We start from the raw sequence: 23,806 nt of genomic DNA, 5'->3' as shown, positions 1-23,806 counted from the left end.
GTTTGTTGTGATCCTGGAGATCCTGAATCTAGTGACTCACCAGGTTTTTCTTTTGGCAGGGGCTGAGAAAAATCTTAGAAAACCACCCATGTGGCCCAATAGTTAACATCATTACAAATCGTTATGATCCGGGGCGCCTGAGTGGCTTAGTCGGGTAAGTGTCTGCCTTCGGCTCAGGACATGGTCCCAGAGTCCTGGGATCGAGCCTGATGTGCAGCTCCCAGCTCAGCCTGGAGTCTGCTTCTCCCTCTCCCTCTCCCTCTCCAGCTCCCCCTGCTTATGTTTTCTCTCTGCCAACTAAATAAATAAATCTTAAAAAAAAATAAATAAATAAAAACCTTAAAAAAACAAACAAAACCAAATTGTTAGGATCCATTTTACAACCCAGTTCGACTTTTCATTTTTTCTTTGTCTCCCATTTTTAACTTTTGTCTATCTTTGTAAGCTGCCATAAACCTTCTGTGGGACAAAACAAAGGATGAATGAACAAATAGATAAGGTTGAACTCTGGGGACAGTGGGGAGAGTATTTGAAATTGGAACCAGAGTTATCATAGATTGTACAGGTGGCCAAGAGCCCCAGAGGACTTGTAGATGTCTGTAGGTTTCTTTCATCCCAGTGTAAGTACAGTATTGTGTCAGTTTTCCTCTTAACATCGTGATAGGTATAGCTGGAAACTTGGAATAATATTTCCTCCACTACAAAAATAAGATGTGCTAATTGTGGCAAACGAGACAACATGACCAGAAAAGTACAAAGGAAATGACACGTCTGGTTGAGTTTTTTAAGGCCTATATCTTAACCTCCCTAAAATAAAACTAAATGTGATATAAAATTCATGAGGCCTTGGCTTCCATATCTACTTAATAGCCGCTGGACTGAAGAAAGCCAGCCTCCTATTCTGGTAGTTTGCAAGAATGTCCACTTGTTCTTCAAAGAGAGACATGCAATGCAAGGAATTTACATTTAAAGCATTTCTTGGTTTTACTCTCGTAATCTAAATTATCCCTGGTCAACAGCTGGAACCAAAGAATGCCAAGTTGGGAGCAGGGTCTGCCCATGAAACTCCACCATCCATATCTCACTTATATATTTTAGAGGGCAGGTGGTAGTTTCCAACTCAGCTGTTGAACTTTTCAAAACTGCCGTCTAAAAGCAGAGATCCACTGCTAACATAAAACTAAACCATATAAATACGTTGCTGAGCGCTTTGTCTTCATGTGGGGGGTTGGAGAGCAGCTGTTTTGGGGAACATGTTTACAGCGATTGTATGATCAGTATTTCCAAGTTCCTCTTGGTTAAGACTGCAGATAACCAATTCACTTCTCCCCCACAGCCTCTAATTTAATTTCAGAAATTAGAAAAGTAATAAAGACAAAGGCTTTGCCTAAAGCCAATGATCTGTATTAACTGGGGGAAGGAAACAGAGAGCGTGCCTCCAAAATAAAAACAACTGAAAAGCCCTCCCAAGCCCTTACTTGAGTGTGAATGCCAGCACTCACATAAATAACTAGGAATAGGTGCTTCTGACCTTTCAGAGACAAGAACCAGGCTGTGATAACTGAGAAGGGAAAAGAATCAGCCATTAAACCAGGATGTGGGGGGTACCTGGGTGGCTCAGTCGTTAAGCGTCTGCCTTCGGCTCAGGTCATGATCCCAGGGTTCTGGGATCGAGCCCCGCATCGGGCTCCCTGCTCAGCAGGAAGCCTGCTTCTCCCTCTCCCACTCCCTCTGCTTGTGTTCCTGCTCTCGCTGTGTCTCTCTCTGTCAAATAAATAAATAAAATCTTTAAAAAAAAAAATAAACCATGATGTGGCTTTGAAAAATGATCAGAAAGATCTCGGGCATGACCCGAAGGATGTAACAGAGTTAAGGTATTATATCACCAAAGAAATACCTGCAAGAACTGGATAGACCTCAGGTGAGAACATTCTTTATGGATGAACAAGAAGGGTGTCCCCTGTTCAGTTAAATTCTATTTGAGTATGCAATTTTCCGGGGAGAGATTCTAGCTGCTGTTTAATACTAGAGCTCAATATTTCTAACTGCCACAAAAGATTCATGCCAGGTTCATCTCCCCACCAGTGGATACAGCCATCTTCTTTCTGGGTCCTCTGTCCAATGAGAAGAGAGTCCAGAAGAGAGGTACAAAAAGGGACCCCTGTAACCCTACACCAAGCTGATCCTTTAGACTGGTGTAATCAGTCATTTGTGGTGTCCACCCGAGGATCACATCCTTATGCTGCTGGCTCAAGATGGTGGGTGGGGGTGAGGAGAGGGGGCAGGGAGATGGCAATGGGGGAGTGACCTACAACCCCTCTACCCTTCCCATGAAACCCGACAACGTTAAAGCGGAAACACATATAGATATATTGGCATAAGGACTGACGCTTTGCTTTCACACTGGGCAGTAGAAAACCTAGGGTAAGCTGTGCTCATTTCGTCCAACTCAGAGACGTGGGCCCCAAAATAGTAATGGGAAAGTCAAAACTGATCCCAGGAAGCAGAAAGCTTTATTAGAATGGCTCCAGTGTTCTAGAAGTACCCACACTTCAGGCTTAAATATCAAACCCTAAAATATTGTTCCATAACTTATAACTTTATGTAGTCCGATCTTTCTTTGATCGGGAAGCTCACCTTTATTCTGACTACATATGAAAAGTTAAATGCTAAGTTTGCCTACTTTCTCACCTGGAACATACTTGTGTGAATCAGAATCAGTCATGAGCAGATTTATTGCTTCTACTTCCTAGATTTCATAGAGATGTCACATGAATAGGTGGAGTACACCTTTCCAAAGCCTCTGAGTCAGTCACAATCACATAGACAGGGTTTCAAAACCTCAAGGTTGGTGTTGAGCAGCATCTAAGAATGAACAGATGCCCTTTGTTTCTTCAGATATTTGTGGGTGGAGAAGCTCCAGGTAACATTTTATAATGTCACCACACTGAGACTTTGATACATCTGAATACACCTTTCCCCCCCAAATGTGGCGTGCTAGAAAAACATAGTGCCTGATTGGCAGAGCCCATGTCATTTCCAGGAAAGTATCTTTTACCCTCCTTGTCTTTCTGAACGGTGTTTTAAATTCTCAGCATCAACCAAAAAAAGCATCCTGTTCTTGGTGACTGGCTTTGAACAAAGGGTTTTAAATAATTTCCCTGGGAAATTCAGGCTTGTTTTCACCTATGTGGAAACTCAAATATGTCCTTAGTCTCCCATTTTACAAATCACTTAGCAAAATTTTTCAGATGAAGAAATTTATTGATTTGAAAAAGCATTATTTTTAAATAGAATCAAAGTAGTGTTGCTTATTGTGCAAATGTAGCTATGAACAGGAGGAAAAATCTAATTTTGTAGCTAACTGGGGTTCCCTTGAAATCAAGATGTGGCTTATTCAATCTGCCCATTTAATCAATATTTATTAAATGCCTTCTCTGGGTAAGGTGTTGTACCATGTGGAGCCAAGAATACTACAATGAGTGAGACAATGCCTGCACACCAAGAAAATGCGTACATTATGTTAGATGGTACATAAACTCCACCATCCACCACAAAGACCTGTGTTAAGCAGCATACAAAGGTATTTCACCAAGGCGGGAAGGCGTTGGAAAGAGGGAGAGAGTCCTTGTCATGGCGCTTGGGCAAGGCTTCATAGTCTATGGGTTTTGAGCTGAGCCCATATAGAATAATGGATTCAACAGTTCCCTCCTACCCAACTCACACCAGTTTGGCATCATTTTGTAAATGAGTTTTAGAGGGGGACAGGACTACTGAAGGCCAGGATTCGAAGACTTAAGAAAACAACAACAGAACTGGAACTTTAGTGTAAAACTGGAAAGCTTAGGTATATTGTGCTATGTTTGTGTAATGAGTTTATTTACTAATCGTTGTTCAAAAAAGTGAAGCACACAGACGAAGGTCCGTTGTTCCCTCTTGGAATAGTGTGTTCAACAGGCAGGCATTGAATGCCCACTACACAGTCCATGCTGTACTTCTGAGACGGTTCCATGTAAAGTCTGAAATAAGTATGCTACTGAAGGCGTCACTGAAATAGCCTTTGCAAGTGCAAAGTGTGTGCGTGTGCCTGTGCGTGTGTTTTAAAGGGCAGCCACGTCTTTCTCTTCATGCATTGAAAGCTGGAACAGACTTGAGAGAGAGTTCTTCCCCACTTACCCCACCTCATTTCCCATGATTGATCGTACCAATCTCCTGGGACTGAGAAGTTTCAAGTTTGCTTGTACGTAGAGAAAACTTTGACTGCTGAAGCCTCTTTCTAAAAATCTAACCAAACACACCAAAACTGTTAACAGAGGGGAGGGTGTTGAAGGGCAAGAGAGCAAGGGACCTGTTACATTTCCCATTTTATATTTATGTATTAATATTTTTCCAGAAGCATGTATTAATTTTTATAAATATCAGAAAGGAGGAAGACAATCTAATTTAACATCCTCTTGCTTAAAGTCTGGCACGTTTTTGTCTTGCTTACCCAGCTGGGGGTTTCTACATAATAACCTCCACATACTTGAAGAAAGATATTGCATCTCCGAGAGACGTTTAGGATCTTTTTCACCAGTGGTGTTACTTTTACTTTTTTAAAGATTTTATTTATTTATTTGAGAGAGAGAGAGAGAAAGAGAAAGAGCATGAGCTGGGGGAGGGCAAAGGGAGAGGGAGAGGGACTAGCAGACTCCCCACTGAGTGTGGAGCATGACGCTGGGTTCAACATGTGGCTCAATCCCAGGACCCTGAGATCATGACCTGAGCTAAAATCAGAGGCTTAACCGACTGAGCCACCCAGTGCCCCCAGTGATGCTGTTTTTAAAAACCGTCTTCATATTTGGGGCAGCTGGGTGGCTCGGTCATTAAGCTTCTACCTTCGGCTCAGGTCATGTTCCCAGGGTCCAGGGATTGAGCCCCGGATAGGGCTCCCTGGTCAGCGGGAGGCCTGCTTCTCCCTCTCCCACTCCCCCCTCTTGTGTTCCCTCTCTCGCTGTGTCTCTCTCTGTCAAATAAATAAATAAAATCTTAAAAAAAAAAAACAAAAACAACTGTCTTCATATTTGGTTAATCGTCTAACTCTGCTTCAAGATACCTATGTGAAATAAAATCTCTTTTAGCCAGATTGGTATTGTATTTTAGCCAGATTGGTTAGGTATTGGGTTTCTGACACAGTGGAAAACAACCTTTGTTTAGAGAATTAAACTCATCTAAATACACCCACACAAAACTACAGAGAAGATAATGCCCTTGATGCTTCAGAAGTTATTTACAGAATATTCTCATTTTGAACACAAATTCTTGTCACACACACACACACACACATCTACATATCAGACATAGAATATTGACAGAGAATACTGAGCTAGACTGAAGTTATGACATCTTGAAAAGTTGCTTACATGAGTTAACTGTTGGCCTCAGCATACCTGTTAGCTATTTATTTCTCTTAAAAATCAAGTATAGATCAGACCTCTGGTTCTAGCCAAGATGGAGCACCCTATTCCTTCCAGGTGCTCCCTGTTACAACTGTGGACATAATATATCAAACAAACATAGGAAGATTCAAAGGAGGAAAGAAGAAGGTGGACTGCCTGGCGACTTTGGGACTTGAGAAACAACATGGTGATGAGTCTAGGTTTCCTTACTTCCTCCCATATAGCCCAGGCTGGGTGCTGGAGTAGCCTCCGTCCTGGAATCGCCAATAGGCATGGATAAAGTAAGCTATGAGAAAAATCTGTTCCTTCTAGTCAGAGAACCGACAAAGGAGTGGCCCCCCCACGGAAAGCCTTTTTGCCCACCTGCCCTACTCTGGCCAAACATTAATGCCCTAATAGGAAAAAATGCATCCCCCTCTCCCTAGTTTCAATGGTGCAGAATAGGGAGCTGATCATCCTCCCCACCCACCACCCCTGCAGAATCAGGGGGTGGTGCTCTGGGTCTGCTCAGTCGTGTTTGTGGGACTGAGGGACCGATCTTCCATTTTCTGCCGGTTGGAAGCAGGCGGTGCTCCTCACCTGCCACCAGGGTGGCATCAGCAGGCTGGCAATGAAGGTTCCTTGTGGTGGGACGCTTCTGTATTTTGGTGGCCATATGAATCTGTGTGTGCAGTAAAATGGCCTTGCACTAAATAGACACACAGACATATATGGAAAATGGGGATATCTGAATGCAGTTGATGGGATATATCAATGTCAATTTGCTAGTTGTGATATTGTACTCTAGTTATACAAGTTGTTATCATGGGGGGAGAACTGGATGAAGGTCTATGGGATCTCTGGATTATTTTGTACAAGTGCATGTGAATTTACAATTATCTCAAACTGCAAAAGTATTAAAAATCAAGTATAAGTTGTACAAAAAATTCAGTTTTTTTTTAGTTTTCCAGTCAGAGTCTGAGTGAATTAGTTCTTATATCCAGGTGATCATAATTGATGAAATTTACATAGATGCACTAAATATATCAAATGCCCTATATTTATAGCAGGAGTACTGGCTGGATACTTCTGGCATGTGGAGTTAGGCGCTGCTGGGCTGACGAGTTTCCAAGGTCCACGGGCATGTTGATGACTCAGGTGCCAATGACAGTAGGCAAACTACAGGGTGATGAAAGAGCCCAGCAGGAGAACTGATACCTACTTAAGGTGGAATCTGGCACAGTGAGCGGACTCAGCATGGTAGCCGTTGACACCATCCCAAAAGAAACTACTCTAGGAGCAGGTGAACACTTTGAACCAAAAAGCGTATTTTGCAAACAAAGAGAGCTGCCCCACACCACTTGGTACCTGAAGGCCTCAGCTGGGAGCACATGGTAACAGAACAGAACATAAAGGACAGGAAGTTAGTTTCCTGCTCTGGTCCAGATCCACAGCTGAACAGCGACCGAGACTTAGCCTGAGACGCAGCACTGGAAGGTGGCTATGAGGCCTGGCTGTTGGCAGCCAGGAGGAAGGGGCAAAGGCCGTGCAAATGACGGCCAGAGTGGATGGGGCACGGCGGTGGCCAGAGTAGCACAGTCCGTACTTTACCTTGAGTGTCTGTAAGATGCCCCCCAGGGACTCTTGGAAATGCCAAAGAGGCGGGAACCTGAAAAGACAGGAGCGTGTGAACACAGGGAACCGTGATACTCAGTTTTACAGATAGAGGTTATCAAGCAAACACAAATCTAGGCCAGTTTTTCTCAACCTTGGCCACACATGGGGCTGGGGTCGGGGAGAGACAGCGTTGGAGTACGGGGCCTGCCAAAAAAGAGTGACCCTGGTAAACAGTCCAGGCCGTCAGCTGAGACCCACAATAAGCTCCACCTTAGGGGGTAAGAGAGATGGACAGTAATCAGACTTTGAGTCGCTCAATCCCAAGATAGTGTAAAGTGATTGGCCTTAACCTGTCTGCCAAAATCAAAAGGAAATACCCTCTGGAGGAATCCAACATCCTACACAGCTTTAAGTTATCTCTGCAGTTTTTTATACACCATGTCTGGTACATACATATACATAAAGGAGTAGTTGGCAAGACCATGCAATTGAAAACCCACAAGAAAAAAATGGGCAATGGAAGGAGACCATAGGGAGATCTGGATACTGAACTTATCTGACCTACATGTTAGATATGTTTTAAAAAAACTGACTAATATGCTCAAGAAAATAAGCGGCAAAATAGAAAATTTCATCAAGGAATCGGAATCTTTTTAAAAAGAATCATATGAAAATTTAAAGCTAAACATATAACAAATCAATAACTCAATAGATGATTTTAAGAGCAGATTGACACAGTTAGAGAGGATCAGTGAGTTTTAGCGTGGGTCAGTAGAATATATTCAGATTAAAGCAAAGAGAACGAAAGAATACATGGCTGGTTTAACATTTAAAATTCAGTTCAGGGGTGCCTGGGTGGCTCAGTCATTAAGTGTCTGCCTTTGGCTCAGGTCATGTTCCCAGAGTCCTGGGATCAAGCCCCACATCGGGCTCCTTGATCAGCGAGAAGCCTGCTTCTCCCTCTCCCACTCCTCCTGCTTGTGTTCCCTCTCTCTCTGTGTCTCTCTCTGTCAAATATATAAAATCTTTAATAAAAAAATAAATAAAATTCAGTTCATATAATTCAGCACATTAACAGAACATAGCAGAATGATCATATGATCTGTCCAATATGCAGAAAACACATTTGATAAAAGTTAACGTCTGTTCATAATAAAAACTCTTAGCAAACTAGAAATAGAAGGAAAATCCTTAATCTAATAAGAAGTATCTACAATAAATCTACAACATTATATTTTATCTCTTGTTCCCTGCGATTGTGAGGAAGACCACAGATGTCAGCTATCATCACTTCTATTTTACATTATCCCAGTGCTCTTCAACAGTGCAGGAAGTCAAGAAATATAAATAAAAGGTATAAGAATTGGAAAGGAAGAAACAAAGCTGTCATTAATAGTGAGTGTAAAAAATTCAAAAAGGATTTATAGCCAAACTATTCAATTTAATAAGTGAATATAACAAAGTGAATTAAGGGACAAAATACAAGTTAACGTTATCTTTACATGCTAACAATAAACAAGTGAAAAGATAACATTTGAAATATACCATCTAAAATAGCACCAGAAAACATCCGTACCTAGGATTAAATCCAGCTAACGATACATAAGACAGCTACAGATAAAACTACAAAATATTAGTGCAATAAGTTAAAGACGACCTCAGTAAATGGAGAGACACGTCATGTTTATGAGTCAGAAGATTCAATATTATAACAGTCAGTTCAACCTAAATTGATTTTTAGATTCAATGCAATCCCTTCAAATTACTAGCAGTGCGTGTGTGTACAGAAATGCTTATTCTAAAATTATACAGAAATGCAAAGAGCCAAGAATGGCTAAGATAACCTTAAAGAACAACAAAGCTGAAGGACATACACTACTGGATAGCAAGAGTTAGGATAAAGCCAAGATAATAGAGTGCTGCATTTGTGCAACTTTAGACAAATAGTTCAGAAACTGACCCACACATAAATGTATAATTGATTTTGACAAATGCCAACTTGAACAATACTGAGGAAGTGATGATCTTCGTAATAAATGGTTCTGGATCAGTCGGATAATCATATGAAGAAAACGATGAATCTTGACCTCTCACACCATATGCAAATTTCAATTCTAAGCAAATTGTAGATCTAAATGAGTGAGTTGAAAGAATTAAGTTCTTAGAATATAACATAGGATAACATATTGATTACTTTGGAATAGGCAAAGATGTCTTTCTTTTTTTAAGATTTTTAATTTATTTATTTGAGAGAGAGAAAGCAGAGAGAGAGCACACACAAGTGGGGCGGCGGGGAGAATGCTCAATCTCTGGACCCTGGGATCATGACCTGAGCTGAAGGCAGACACTTAACCGACTGAGCCACCCAGACACACCTAGGCAAAGATTTCTTAAACAGAAAACACTAACTCTACAGAAATAACAAGAACTTCGCTTCAACAAAGAATCTATTAGGGGAGAAAAAACTGGGGAGAAAATATTTGCAATACATACATCCCACAAAGGGCTTAGATTCAGGCTATATAAAGAAGTCCTATAAATCAAGAAAAAGACAGACCAGCCAATATAAAAATGGACAAAAGACTTACAGAGGCGCTACACAAAAGAGGATATCCAAGCAGGCAATCAACATTTGAAAGTACACTCAGTCTCAATAGCAACAGGAAATGCAAATTAAAATTAAAATGAACTGGGGTGCCTGGGTGGCACAATCAGTTAACCCTCCGACTCCTCGTTTTGGCTCAGGTTGTGATCTCAGGATCCTGAGATCAGCCCCGTGTGGAGCCCCACATTGGGCTCCACACTCAGCAGGGAGTCTACTTGAGACTCTCCCTCTCCCTCCACCCCACCGCGCCACACTCTCTCTCTTTCTCTCTCTAAAATAAATAAAAATAAAACTTAAAAAAATAAAATTAAAATTAAAATGAGCTGCCATCACAGAGAGTAGGATGACTAAAATTTAAAAGACAGACAATACCAAATGTAGTGAAGGAAGTGACATATTAACATAACATTTGCCTTGTTGTTCTCTATCCCTTGACTTCAGAATTTTACCTCTTTAGCCAGATAACCCTACCAATTTAATCTCCAAGACTATTTCTCTCTCCCTCTTTCTCTCTCTCTCTCTCTGCCCAGAATATCATCTCTAATCTTTCCTGCCAAATCATGTTTCTCCTTTTCTTCTAATCTCTGTTGGCATTCCCCTTTAAAAAATCTTTCCAGCCCAACGCCAAGCCAACTTGACTTCCAAAGCAAGAATAAAGTCTTTCCTGTGCCTTCATCCCCAACCAGTTTCTGCTCTCCCCAACTCCCATCTTCTAAGCAGATACAGGTTGCTTGTTCTATGTATATGGAGATCATAAACACATGCGCTTCAGTCAGGTGTCTTTAATATCCTCTCAGTGCTTACCCTTTCTCTCCTTTTGAAATTTAGGCTTCCAAAGGCCAGGAACCATAGTGTATATCTCCCCTACAGCCTACTAATGAGTGACAATATTGAGTGTGTAAAGCTAAGAAAAGTGAAATGTCTTTAAGAACTTTATCTTGGAACGATTATTCTATATTTTGATTATTAAGAGTGCTTGCATGCAAAAAACAAACAAAAACAAAAACCTAGGAATTTGGCTCTGAGAAACAAAGGATTATATATTTTCTGAGCAATGAACTGAGGGAGAATTCTCATCCCGTGACAAATTCTGTTGTTACATTGGAAAAAAAAAATTAAGGTCCCTGTAAACTACAGAAAGGAAAGAAAGAGATACATAGCTTCTGCCGTGGGCTTAGGGTACTTACGTATAACACCTTGTCAATACAACGGAAAACAACGTAACCTTGGCCAAAAAGGGAGGGACACTTTGCCAGTGTATCAGAGACCTATGCTGGACTTGTCACTCTGCCCTGCCTTCACACTCAGATTCCGATCCTGTGCTGATTTATGGATTTTCTCTAGTAGAAAATAGGATGTGAGTCTCACCTACCCAAGTGAATTTGAGATACTTGATTTAGAAAATACATGGAAACAGGGATAAAGAGCAACCAACTCACAACCAAACTTCTTTTCATTAAAGTGTCAGTAGGTCTTCAAAACTGATGTCTCATATTTCATGTAAATGAAAAGAAAGTCAGATGACACAAGGCCAGGAAAATAAACACCCCCATGCTTATAATTAGAAGCTCTTTCCAGAGATCTGATCACGTCCATGTGTGATAGGATAGAGTGTGAACATTTCGTGAGGCACCGGGAGGTTAAAAAAAAAAAATCCTCCCTTCAAGGAAAAAGCCCACATGATCGGGACGGCCTGCTACCCAACTGTGCTGCCATAGGTCCTGGAGTGTCCTGGAGTGGCAGGGAAGGTCGCTGCGAATATTTGTGTTGCTCCCTTCTCCCCAGATCTGTTCAGCTAATTAGAGACTCCTTTGGGATTATCAAGATATTTATTTTTCCCTCTACCCCAGTAAGGGTAAGCTTATTGTGTTATTAACGCACCTTATTCTCAGTTACCTAAATTAGGTTTTCTGCAATTTGATCATCCAAAGCAAAGATTTAGATTGGAACCAAAGCCAGTTGGTCCTTTCCGCTGGCTTGAGCTGGAGGCATGATGAAAGAAGGGGCTCTGGTGCCATTGCCATTTCTCAATGTCTAGTTTTAGAACAAAGCGACAGAGAAGAGTGCAAGCTAGCACAGGAGAGGCATACTTAGAAGACTACTGAGGAATTTGACAGTGGAGAGGAAATTTACAAAGGGGAAAAACATGTATTATTCTTATCAAGTGTCTTTATGCAAGTGACTGTTAACTGTCCTGTCGCCATAGCAAGAACTCTGCACCTCCTAATATTCATTTGAAGAAAGTATAAAACGCAATCCCCAAGGACTTTGTCCAGTCTGTGTTGAATGGTGAAAGATGTTACGACAGGCTGGAGTGATCAGGGAAGGCTTCCTAGAAGAGGTAGTATTTGGTCTTAAGGTCTGAGTAGAGTGCACCAGGAGGACAGGAAAGAGAATGGCATCCCAAACAAGAGGCACAGAAAAAGCAAAGCCACAGAGTTGTGAAAGGTCAAGATGCTTTCAATGGAAGCTAATGAAAGTAGCCTGGCTGAAGCAGAGACATTCAGGGATATTAAATACATGTATTATTAAATACACTTAACAGTTCAATTAAAAGGAAAGAGATGCAGTCCAATGGTACACTTCTTTATCAGAAACTTGTTTTTCAACCAGAGGTAATGATAATACCAAAAGTATAAGGGTGAATCTAAGCCACCAGAACTATCATTATTATTTTTAAAGATTTTATTTGTTTGTTTGAAAGAGAGCAAGAGCAAGCAGGGGGAGGGAAGGGGACAAATAAGCAAGATCTGCACTGAGCACGGAGCCTGATGTGGGGCTCGATCTCAGGACCCCAAGGTCATGACTTTGAGCTGAAATCAAGAATCGGACACCTCATGGACTGAGCCACCCAGGCGCCGCTATCATTATGATTATTAAATGCAATATCCATGTGATTCAGAAAAAGCCCCCACCCTGGATGAACCCACCATCCACATTGTCTAGGCTTATATCCTAGCAAATGAAAACTTACAGAGACATCTTACCCCATGGAGCAACAGCTCCCAGTCATCTTCCTATGTTTCTCTAGTCCGTTCAGAATTTTATTCTCCACATTATTTCACACCTTTTCCATCCTTTTTGAACCTTCAGTGAACTTCCACTCTTTTTTTTTTTTTAAAACTTCCACTCTTGAGACAGAGCTGTGAAAAGGAATTTTAGAAATGGAGGTGTAGGATGAATCCTGGTCACTACCAGGAGTTTGAAATGGGATATCTCTGGCAACGTTTTCTAGCATCATTTTTTTAGGACTTCACTTGTCTTTTCCTTTCCTGAATTTCTCCTTCTATACTTTACACATACTAACTCCAGGGTTTTCTTCTTTGACTTATCTACTCTCTCACAATGGATTTGTAGTGTTTGTAGACTCCTGTAGTATAAATACTCCCACCATGGCCAATTTCAAGCTACCACCAGCTTGAAATATTTAACAGCCAACCCGAGAGTCTAGGAGCTGGTTCTAGCTCTGTGGGCTCCCTGAGTTGTGCTGTGCTTCTTTTTCCTCACACAGCTCTTCCTGTGGGCCTCTACTCTCTGGCTTTTGTAGGGATTTTGTGCTTGATAATAGGGTGACAACAGCCAGGATCAGCTAGCTGTCTGAGTGTCCTTAAATCACTCACCTTAGACCTATGGGCTGCTAAACCACGTATTCTCCTGTTCCATGCATTAGGGCTCACCTCTCATCAAGTTCCATATTCTAGCAAGACTTAGGGAAGCACAACAAGCATCAAAAAGCCTCTTCCATCTTCAACAAAATTCTGGTTTCTTAGCATTCCTGGTTCCTGGGCATAGTTCTTTTGCATGCTTGACAAGAGGCAACTCCCCTCTCTTATGCATTCCCCTTCAGTGCTTGATAAACATCAGTGTGTATGCAAATACCTGGGTATCTTGTTAAAATGCAGATCAGAATTCAGGAGTGAGGTGGGCTCTGAGAGTGAATTTTTAACAAGTTCAGAGACCATGTGTGTGCTGCTAGTCCAACGACTACACTTTGAGATCAGACTTGATACCCTCTAAGGCCATTCCCAACTCTGGTTGGAGAACGCGGTTGCTCACCCCAAGAGGAGTCTTGATTCTCTGCCTGTTGGGCAGGGCTTTTCATCTGCACTCAACAGTTCCGAGGACTCCAGTGGGCTCTCCCAGCCTCTCAGGTCTGAGACCCCACCGCCCTCATCTTTTGCCATATCTTGACTCAGTCCTCAACTGCATCCCATCCTGGCAAAGTCAGTATCCTCTGCTCTTCACATGGTCATCTTCAAAGCTTCTCTCCTGCCCACCCTTTCTTTCCCAGCAACTCGCCTCCCTTCCCAGCTCATCCTCACTTCCCAGGCTAACACTCCCTGCCTCCAGGTCCCCAATCTAGTTTCAGCAGTGCACTTAACACATGTGCATTTTTTTTTAAGATTTATTATTTATTTGAGAGAGAGAGAATGAGAGAGAGCAAGCACATGAGAGGGGGGAGGGTCAGAGGGAGAAGCAGACTCCCCGCCGAGCAGGGAGCCCAATGCGGGACTCGATCCAGGGACTCCAGGATCATGACCTGAGCCGAAGGCAGTCGCCTAACCAACTGAGCCACCCAGGCTCCCAACACATGTGCATTTTTAATTGGGTCTCTTTATGTGGTATCGTTTTTCCATTTGTGTTCTCGTGCACATAATGTCTATTTACACCCTCTCTTGAGACTTCAAGAATAGACATCATGACTTTTCTCTCTTTCCCTCTTCTCCAAGTCACATAGGTCACCCCAGGGAAACGACATTCACAAGTATCAACTAGTGTCTTCTGGTGTCTCATCTTCCCTATTCCTCTCTAAGTCCTTCCTTGACTAAGTGATGCACCTTTCTCTATGTTGCAACCTTTTTCCTCTCTCCTGTAATATTATATAGACCCAAACCATCTCAGCTTCGTCATATGAGGGAGCATAGAATTAAGAGTCCAGACATTGGGTGACAAGGTCCTGCCTGAGCTCAAATTCCACTTTCACCTTTTATTAAATATGCAAGTTCAGGTAGGTGATTTTGCCTGTCTAAAATTGTTTCTTTGTAAAAAACGGAATAGCATGAACAAACTAATTGCAACCGTCTCCTACAGTCAGGAGGGCACCGGCCCTCGGGGAGGCATCGTGGCTTGTGACCTTGCTTGCCAGGCAGCCACAGTCTCAGATAAAGTGGTTTAGGGCTCACTTATTTTTTAATCATGAGGAATTTAGAGTAGCTCAACATCAAGCAGGACCTCATATTCTTGTTCTATTAATAGTGCCTGGGTTCTGGCTTGATTCTTGGGACCTTATCGCCCAGATCCACAACTGGTTTTTATCCTCATAAGTTGCTGGATAATGTTGTACTTTTTCTCCTGAGTCCTCCTATTCATTTATCTACCTACTGTGCATCTGCTAGTATTCTAGAAACAAAGGTTTAAATCCTCCTCTTGAGTCCTATTCTCAAGCCTGGGTCTCCTCTTTCCACAGCCAGATTTCCCTAATGACAACTATTGAGCAAGTGACACCTCTTATCACTTCCAGGTGAGGCTTCCCACTCCTCCAGGAGCAAAAGTTCAAGATATCAACACACTCCATGGCCGAAGGTCTCCAAGAAAGATGTAACTTACACAGGCACTGGATAGAACAATGCGTTATTCCCACAGAGAAGAGACAGAGCAAGATCAGTTTCAGTTGTGGGTACTGGTCCCTCATGGCCAGCAGATCTCATCCTGCAGCTGATGCAGGGGATGGTCTGCAGGCATCCTTCTCCTGCTGCGAGACAAGGACCCGATTCCCTCCCCACCAGCAATGGATAGAATAGTGGGGTTGACCAGGTGCTGTATGACACACAGACTTAAGCAGAACAAAGAAGTGCACATTTAGTCTAAAATAGGAAAAGATATTCCCACACGATGTGATAAGCTCAGCACAAGCTCAGCACAAGCTATAGGACCCTGAGATCATGACCTGAGCCAAAATCAAGAGTCAGAGACACTCAACCGACTGAGCCACTCAGGCGCCCCTCCTCTCCCTAATTTTTAATTAGATTTGTTTTTTGTTTATTTTGCTGTTGAGTTGTATAGAAATGCATTTAAAAATTATTTAAGTTGTATGGAAATGCATAGTAATGTGAAGAGTCATACAGGAGAGAAAATTTGGCTATAGGGGTAAAAGGAAAGAGAAAGACACATGCTGTTTCTGCAGGATATGCTATAGACCACCAAGCCAGATTAAACATAAAGGTAATATTTTTGTAATATAGGTTATAAAACTGGCAAAAAGACCAATTCTAGTAAAAGATGTAACTATGAAATATCTGCTAGAAATCAAATTCTTTTCAAAGTAGTGAATCAGATGCATTTTCACTTGCTTTGCTAATATAATAAAACTACAAAACCCAAAGATTGTGTGGAAAGGGGGAGGAATCAAAGCTAACAGTTATCTTCTTATTAGAAAGTTTTGAAAATATGGGAGGAACTGAATGAATTGAATTGAACTGAACTGGAGAATGCACAGAATTGCAAGCAACAGACTAGAAAGACAGCTGGATCTAGGTAGAGTTTTTCTGTAATAGTCTTATAAAAATCAGTTAGATCACTGTTAGAGATTTAACAGGCCATTTTTTTCTTCTATTGAGCATTACAGCTAAAAAATATCCTTACATTTACATATAAAGCAGTGAGGTCTAAAGTTATGTTATTTTAGCATATGGTCCTATTTCTGAAATGCTAATTTTGGTAGGTATTTAGGCAGTTAGTGCAAACATTGAAATAAGAAAATCCATCACCTACATTCTACAAGTTATATTTCCCACTTAGAGCTAATGTTTTCAAACTGTCCACACTTCATTTTAATCAACTTTTATTTTCTGTTGTCCTATCATCACTTTACTGAATCAACTTATGAAGCTTGTATTTAAAAAACAATGTTGCTCATGATTTCAGTAGCTCAGTAATCAGTCCTCTAGCTGGATGGGAAGAAATTAATCTCAAGATCAAGGCCAAGTCTTAGGTCATCCAAAAGCATCTCTCAGCATGCATGAATTCCAGAATTTCAGCTATAACTGCACTTTAATGAAGAGAAGATATAAAAAGCATCTCAGATCATATCTGCACCAAGCAAATTATTAACATTGCAGACTGAGTCTTTTTTTTTTTCACTGAAAGATCAAAATTATTCTTTTTTTAAACAGGTAAATACAGTTTGCCAAGTAAATATTTGCAGTCATTAAATAAATATTGGGATGTTAACTATGCCTAAGAACTGTGCTTGTTACTATAAAACAGGCTGAAGAAAAGATGGAAAATTTATTTTCCAAGTTTCCCAAGTTTTAAAATATATTACCTATAAATGTTTCTCTTAGAGGCATCTGATCTATATATCATAGAATGCCATAAAAATGGCTACATTTTTGTTCCTTTAGCACAAACTCTTTGAAACTTTGGCCAAAACAATTCAACTTTTTAAAAATTAAAATAGATGTTTCTCCAATGTGTTTTTGGGTGGCTTAAGTTATCTAAAAAACATGTTTGAGGCAGTACCCAGAAAGCACATCCTGACAAACAGAAAATGCTGATTTTGTGAATAATTTCCTGCTTGTTAGTATATGAGCATCTGGGTATCTGATGAAATGCACACTAAGATGTTACCCTCTCCACCAAATTCTCAGTTTTCTGTGTGTGCACACAGTACTTCCATGACTGGGAAGCTATTGACCATGAAACGTACCATTGATTAAGTAACAGATATTTGGGGAAAAAGAAACCACTCTATAAAATGTATACATGGTTATAAATGTTAAAATAGAGAGAAAGGTATACCTTAGAATCCAGGTAATATAATATTCTCATAAACATGCATGTACATACATATATATTTTTTTCTCCTAAGCATACCTATATATATGTTCATCTCTTTCTCTCTCTCTCTCTCACTCACACACATACACAGACACGAACACACACATCACCTATGTGGGACAACCTCCAACATCACAGTAAATATATTTCAATCTCACATCCCAACTAACACACGCCATCAGTAGAAACACACTTCTCACATAGTGATGCAATTCCACAGTTTGGGTGCCATTTTCCATGCTTTAAATATTACAGTGCAAACGATGATTTCAGTGTGACATATTGTGGGGAGTTTAAATTTACAGCAGTCGGGGAATTCCCGAAGTATGTGAAGAACTTCTAAATATCACATGTGCACACAATGACTGAATATAAATAATAAAGAATGATCTTTTTTTTTTTTTAAAGATTTTATTTATTTGTCAGACAGAGAGAGAGAGCACAAGCAGGGGGAGTGACAGGCAGAAGCAGACTTCACACTGAGCAGGGAGCCTGATGTGGGACCTAATCTCAAGACTCTGGGATCATGACCTGAGCTGAAAGCAGATGCTTAACCAACTGAGCCACCTAGGCGTCCCAGTAGAGAATGATCTTAACATTGATTTTCATTGTGTTTAGAGGCACTTAAATCATATCACAAATGAAACTGCATTATTTCTATGTTGATTTATATAATTTTAATTATTTAGGGCCAATCACTTTCTAAAACTCTAAATAAAGTAAAGAGGTTATATGTGACATTTTGAGCGGAAGTTTAAACATGGCTCCTAGCCACAGGAGGAAAATATAAGGCAAAAGATAACAGATAAACAAGAATGGAAGATGACATAGCCATCTGTTACCTTCCCAAAGGACATGTTGGTTTTTCATGACGGTGTTCCCTGTTTTCTTTTTCAATGCTTTACTGGGCAGCATGCTGCTGAGTTAGCAACAGTCAGGTATAGGTTTGAGACAGACACTATTGATAATAGCTAACTGACTTTAGGTATCCCTAAGATATATACCCTGGCTGATCCTAACAGATTTTGGACAATGCTTAAAACTTTAGGGCACAGGTTTAACCTCAGGTAAGAATCTCAAAGCTACTGAAGAAAAGATAAACTTTTCACATACATGTACACATATATACATATATTTCAAATGCAAGGCAAAAAATTATATAGAAAAAGTCATTAGAATGAAGGGGGGGAAATCAGAGGGGGAGACGAACCATGAGAGACGATGGACTCTGGAAAACAAACTGAGGGTTCTAGAGGGGAGAGGGGTGAGAGGATGGGTTAGCTTGGTGGTGTGTATTGAGGAGGGCACATTCTGCATGGAGCACTGGGTGTTATGCACAAACAATGAATCATGGAACACTACATCAAAAACTAATGATGTAATGTATGGTGATTAACATAACAAAGAAAATTAAAAAAAAAAAGAAAAAGTCATTAGAGAAAGTAAAGATATCAGGCTCTAGGAGATAATGTACCAGGATAATCTTAAACTATCCCATGACAAACAACTAGAAATGTCAGATAAAATAAAACAGTATTTTTTTGTAAGTGTATAGAAGTCTCTGTAAGAAACAGAAATCCTTAGATGCTAATAATGAAGAGGGAACTGAAAACCTGAGAAATAAGAATGTGTGCTCTGATACAAATAATCCAATTAAAAATGGGCAGAAGACATGAGCAGACACTTCTCCAAAGAAGACATCCAGATGGCTAACAGACACATGAAAAGATGCTCAACATCAGTAATCATCAGGGAAATGCAAATCAAAACCATGATGAGATACCACCTCACACCTGTCAGAATGGCTAAAATCAAAAACATAAGAAACCACAAGTGTTGGCGAGGATGTGGAGAAAGGGGAACTCTTGTGAACTGTTGGTGGGAATGCAAACTGGTGCAGCCACTCTGGAAGACAATATGGAGGTTCTTCAAAAAATTAAAAATAGAACTATGATCCAGTAATTGCACAATTGGGTATTTGCCCCCAAATACAAAAACATGAATTCAAAGGGATACATGTGTCCCTATGTTTATTGCAGCATTATTTACAATAGCCAAGAAATGGAAGCAACCTAAGTGTCCATCAATAGATGAATGGATAAAGAAGATATGGTATATATATATATATATATATATATATATATATATATATATATATATATATATATAATAAAAGAATGAAATCCTGCCATTTGCAACAACATGGGTGAATCTACAGAGTATAATGCTAAGTGAAATAAGTCAGTCAGAGAAAGACAAATACCATATGATTTTACTCCTCTGTGGAATTTAAGAAACAAAACAAATGAACAAGGGGAAAAAAGAGAGAGAGAAAAAAACCCCAAACAGATTCTTAACTGTAGAGAACAAAGAGATGGCTACCAGAGAAGAGATGGGTGGGAGGACAGGTGAAATAGGTGATGGCGATTAAGAGTACATTTATCTTGACGAACACTGAGTAATATATGGAACTGTAGAATCACTATATTTTACACCTGAAATGAATATAACACTGTATGTTAACTACACTGGAATTAATATATATGTAAAAAAAGAATGTGCTCTGATAAAGGGGCTATTTTAGAAAATAGCTCTCCATTGCAGTAACCTAAGAGCTTGAGTAATTTTTCCTTTTATGTTGACTTAAATTTCTATAAATCTTATCTTAAAATTATAAATCTGATGTGCACATATTTTAAGTGTGTAATTTGATGAGTTTAAAAAAATGTATATATCCATGTAACCAATCAAGAGATAGAACATCTCCATCCCAGAACGTTCCCTTAGCCCCCTTCCAGGCAATCTCTACATCCACAGGCGATTATTCTGATTCCAATCACCACAGATTCCTATCACCACGTTCTTGAATTTTACAGAAATGGAATCATAATGTATGTATTCTTTTATGTATGGCTTCTTAAAAATGGCACAGGAAGATCCATGTTTCTACACATAGCTATGCCCAATGGGGTTGCTTAACTCCAACAAAATTTAATAATGACGAAGGGTTTTTTTTTTTTTTTTTTTTGAGAATGGCAATCTTACACTTTGCTATACTGTAAAGGGAATACAGAGGATTCTAGTATCAATCTCCTGTTCCACCTCATTAAGAAGCTGTTAGAACCCTTAACCAGTATGGATGGATAAGAGCCTCTGTAATGGTCCTATCTTTATGGTGCAAGTAATTTCTGTCACACAGGTATAGATCTGTGTGCAAATGTTGACTTTCTCTTCAAAGATCGTAGTTTCAAGATTTGGTCTTTGCAGGATGCACTTATTTATACATCACCTTCAAACATGGAGCCTTTGTTATTTTGCTAACCTGAGAAATCCTGCAGTTTTATGTTTCCAACACAGGTTTGCTGGGTCTTCTTCTCTGGAGCTGGGGATGAGGTAGGTTTCATTCTGTCTTCCTGGGACAAAGATATGGAAAGGCTTTGCTATCTAATTTCCTTATAAAATAGCTTACTGTGGGGCACCTGTGGGGCTCACTCAGCTAAGCATCTGCCTTCAGCTCAGGTCATGATCCTGGGGTCATGGAATAGAGCCCCACGTCGGAGTCCCTGCTCAGTGGGGAGTCTGCTTCTCCCTCTGCCTCTGCCCCCCATTTGTGCTCTCTCTCTCTCAAATAAATGAATAAATATATTTTAAAAAATATCTTACTGCTTGAAGAAGCTTTTGTGCAGGACCTTTATGCCTCCTCCAATCAACAACTGCACAGAACTTCTATTTAATTAATTTTCTTCCAAAATTTTATGGGTTACATGCACTGCAAGGAGCCTGGAGCAGTGGGAGGCTGTGAGAGGGACCCTAGACTGGTTTCCTTTCACCCTTTCTAAAGATGGTGGTGAGGATAGTGGCCTAGAAATGTTATGGCATTTCTTTGGCTCTCCAGATATAGGAATTAATGAATGAATGATTTTTTTTTTAAAGATGCCTATGCAGATGGAGTGCCTGGGTGGTTTAGTCGGTTTAGCATCTGACTCTTGGTTCCTGCTCAGGTCATGATATCATGGTCATGGGCTCCAACCCTGTGAGGGCTCCATGCTCAGCGCTCAGCACAGAGTCTACTTGGGATTCTCTCCCTTCCCCTCTCCCTCCCTCTTTGCCCCTCTCCCCCCACACACACTCTCTCTCTAAAATAAATAAACAAAACCTTTAAAAAAATGCCTGCAGAGAAGCTAAGATACCCAACTGTAAATTCCCCACCTTGAAGATATTCTTCTGCATATCACTGCATTCAAGTGAGTGAGTGTTTGGAGCTTACTAGGTAATGACTGGTGCCTGCCCCGAGCTGCATACAAAGTTGCAGGATGGCTGGCATCCTTCAGGTGCTCCAAACAAGTGAGCACATGATCAGTAAAATGCCCCTGCTGAGTTGTTAAATGGGGCTGTGCTAGCTTCCCAGGCTTGAAAAGAAATGCAGGCGGTAGCATCCTAGCAAAGCTCGGCCCACATGGCAAGCCAGTGACCTTAGTGGATGAGCTCTCTCAGCTCCTCTCCCCATGTGAACACCTGTCAATACGTGTGCCTCTTTTCTCCCACTGGTCAAATTTTAGATGTTTTAGTTAGTCCATGACGGCAAAGGTCTTCCTTGTTTGAAGCTCTAGGCAGGGTTTAATCACAGCGGCTCAGAGCTGGAATGGCCTTAAAGGTCTGGCTAAATCAAGGCTGCTGGGATTCAGATTTGTGCTTTGTGACATCCCACTGGAGGCCATCTCTATCACAGCAGGTGAAGGAGGGAGAAAACATTTCAGTTGGGCCAGAGCGGGAGTGGGGAGAAAAAAGGGAGGTGAGTAATGGCTCCCTGGCCCATGCAGGAATGGAGGCATCTAGGCTCAGGGGGAGGAAGAAACAGGCCAGGAAGGACAAGGGGACTGGGACAGATCTGGGGAGGGCAGTGAGAAGTTCAAGACCTCTGACATTGGGAGATCACAGCGAAGACTGAAAATGAGCGGAACAGGACCCAGGGAAGACCGTGGGCCATGAACCACAAGCAGAAGAGAGGTAATTGAGCAGCCTTACCCCAGCGGGCACCACCTTAGCAGGAGACGGCTACCGGGCAGATGCTGGAGGCCCCCCCTCTTGGCTGGGTCTGTGGCAGCTGGGTGAGGAGTCAGCACCCGGCAGTCATTCAACCTTTTCTGAAGCCCAGTCTCTAGTCATTTCTGAAAAAAAAGACAAAAAAATCGAGGAGGAGCTGTGGTTTTTTCCTTCAGAAGTGATATGAGTGAACCCATTATGTGTTTCACTGATAAAAGCAATCACAACCTAAGAGCAGCCAATGTGGGGTTGAGGAACGAACGCTACTTTAATACATTTGGTCCATCTGTGATGTTGCTGATAGTATTGGCAAAGGATAGACATGGTTTGTCCAGCAGCAACACCTAAGGACTTGTCAACATACCACCACCCCCTAGAAATACATTCAGAAAGTAGAGTGGGGCTTTTACTCATTTAAGAGACCAGAGAGAGCTAGCTTACGTACTACATGTATTTCAGGAAGAGAGAAAAACGGATTTCTCAGCAGGTGCCTCTCCATATCCCCAGGGCCTCCATCTTGCTTCCAGTGGCACCAGACTGCACACACCAGCCAGTCCCTCCCCTTTCCCAAAACTGGGTGCACCCTTCTGGGCAGCACCTCCATGCATGAGCCAGTCACAGGCACACGTTCTGTACTCAAATACCAGCTCTTACTGGCCGTATAAACTTTGGATGTGCTTTTTTTGTTGTTGTTTTTTAAAGAGAGAGCGGGCAGGCAGGGGGTGGGGGGCAGAGGGAGAGGGAAGAGAGAATCTTAAGCAGACTCCATGTGCCGTGTGGAGCCTCATGCGGGGCTGCATCTCATGACCCCAGGATCATGGGGCTGAAACCAAGAGCCGAAACCAAGAGTCGATGCTTAACCAACTGAGCCACCCAGGTGCCGCAAGGATGTGCTTCGATTTCTTCATCTAAAAAAAGAGAAAATATAGGACCATAGGGCCATTGTGAGAACCACATTTAATCATTTATGTAAAACACATACCACAGTATCTGAGGCATAAGCGCTCAGTAAATATCTTCATCATCATCATTTTCTCAGGTCTTCTCCCCACTCAGTGTATGCCTGCTCTATGACTTTCTGCCTCACCTTACAGGGACAGAGCCGGCAACAGCAGCTCCATCTCATGCACTGTCTCTGACACCAGTCTGCCAAACCAAGGTATGCCCAAAGCACAGCATTCCAACAATACCAGGGCTAGAAAGGAACATTCTTGACCAGATCTTTGTGAACACTTTATTTTAAAGATTTTATTTATGTATTTGAGAGAGCGAGTGAGCATGCACA

At 41.3% G+C, this 23,806-nt stretch overlaps 1 long non-coding RNA gene across 4 annotated transcripts; it reads right to left on the bottom strand.

The window, feature by feature from the left end:
• Positions 1 to 1,407: 1,407 nt before the first annotated feature.
• Positions 1,408 to 23,529, bottom strand: LOC135361591 (uncharacterized). Of its 4 annotated transcripts, XR_010405077.1 has the most exons (5): positions 22,967 to 23,529; positions 22,504 to 22,646; positions 12,627 to 12,782; positions 7,029 to 7,086; positions 1,408 to 4,284 (listed from the first exon to the last, which is right to left on the bottom strand). It is a non-coding gene; the product is annotated as an uncharacterized LOC135361591 (long non-coding RNA). The 4 variants fall into 4 exon arrangements; XR_010405075.1 differs by having other exon boundaries at positions 1,408 to 7,086; positions 22,967 to 23,524; XR_010405078.1 differs by lacking the exon at positions 12,627 to 12,782 and having other exon boundaries at positions 22,967 to 23,523.
• Between the last annotated feature and the right edge of the window lie 277 nt (positions 23,530 to 23,806).

This window comes from Mirounga angustirostris, unplaced genomic scaffold (genome assembly GCF_029215605.1).
Source record: "Mirounga angustirostris isolate CCGP_5_RB_7025 unplaced genomic scaffold, mMirAng1.0.hap1 SCAF_9, whole genome shotgun sequence".
Lineage (NCBI taxonomy): Eukaryota > Metazoa > Chordata > Mammalia > Carnivora > Phocidae > Mirounga > Mirounga angustirostris.
This window is presented reverse-complemented; position numbering and strand designations above follow the sequence as displayed.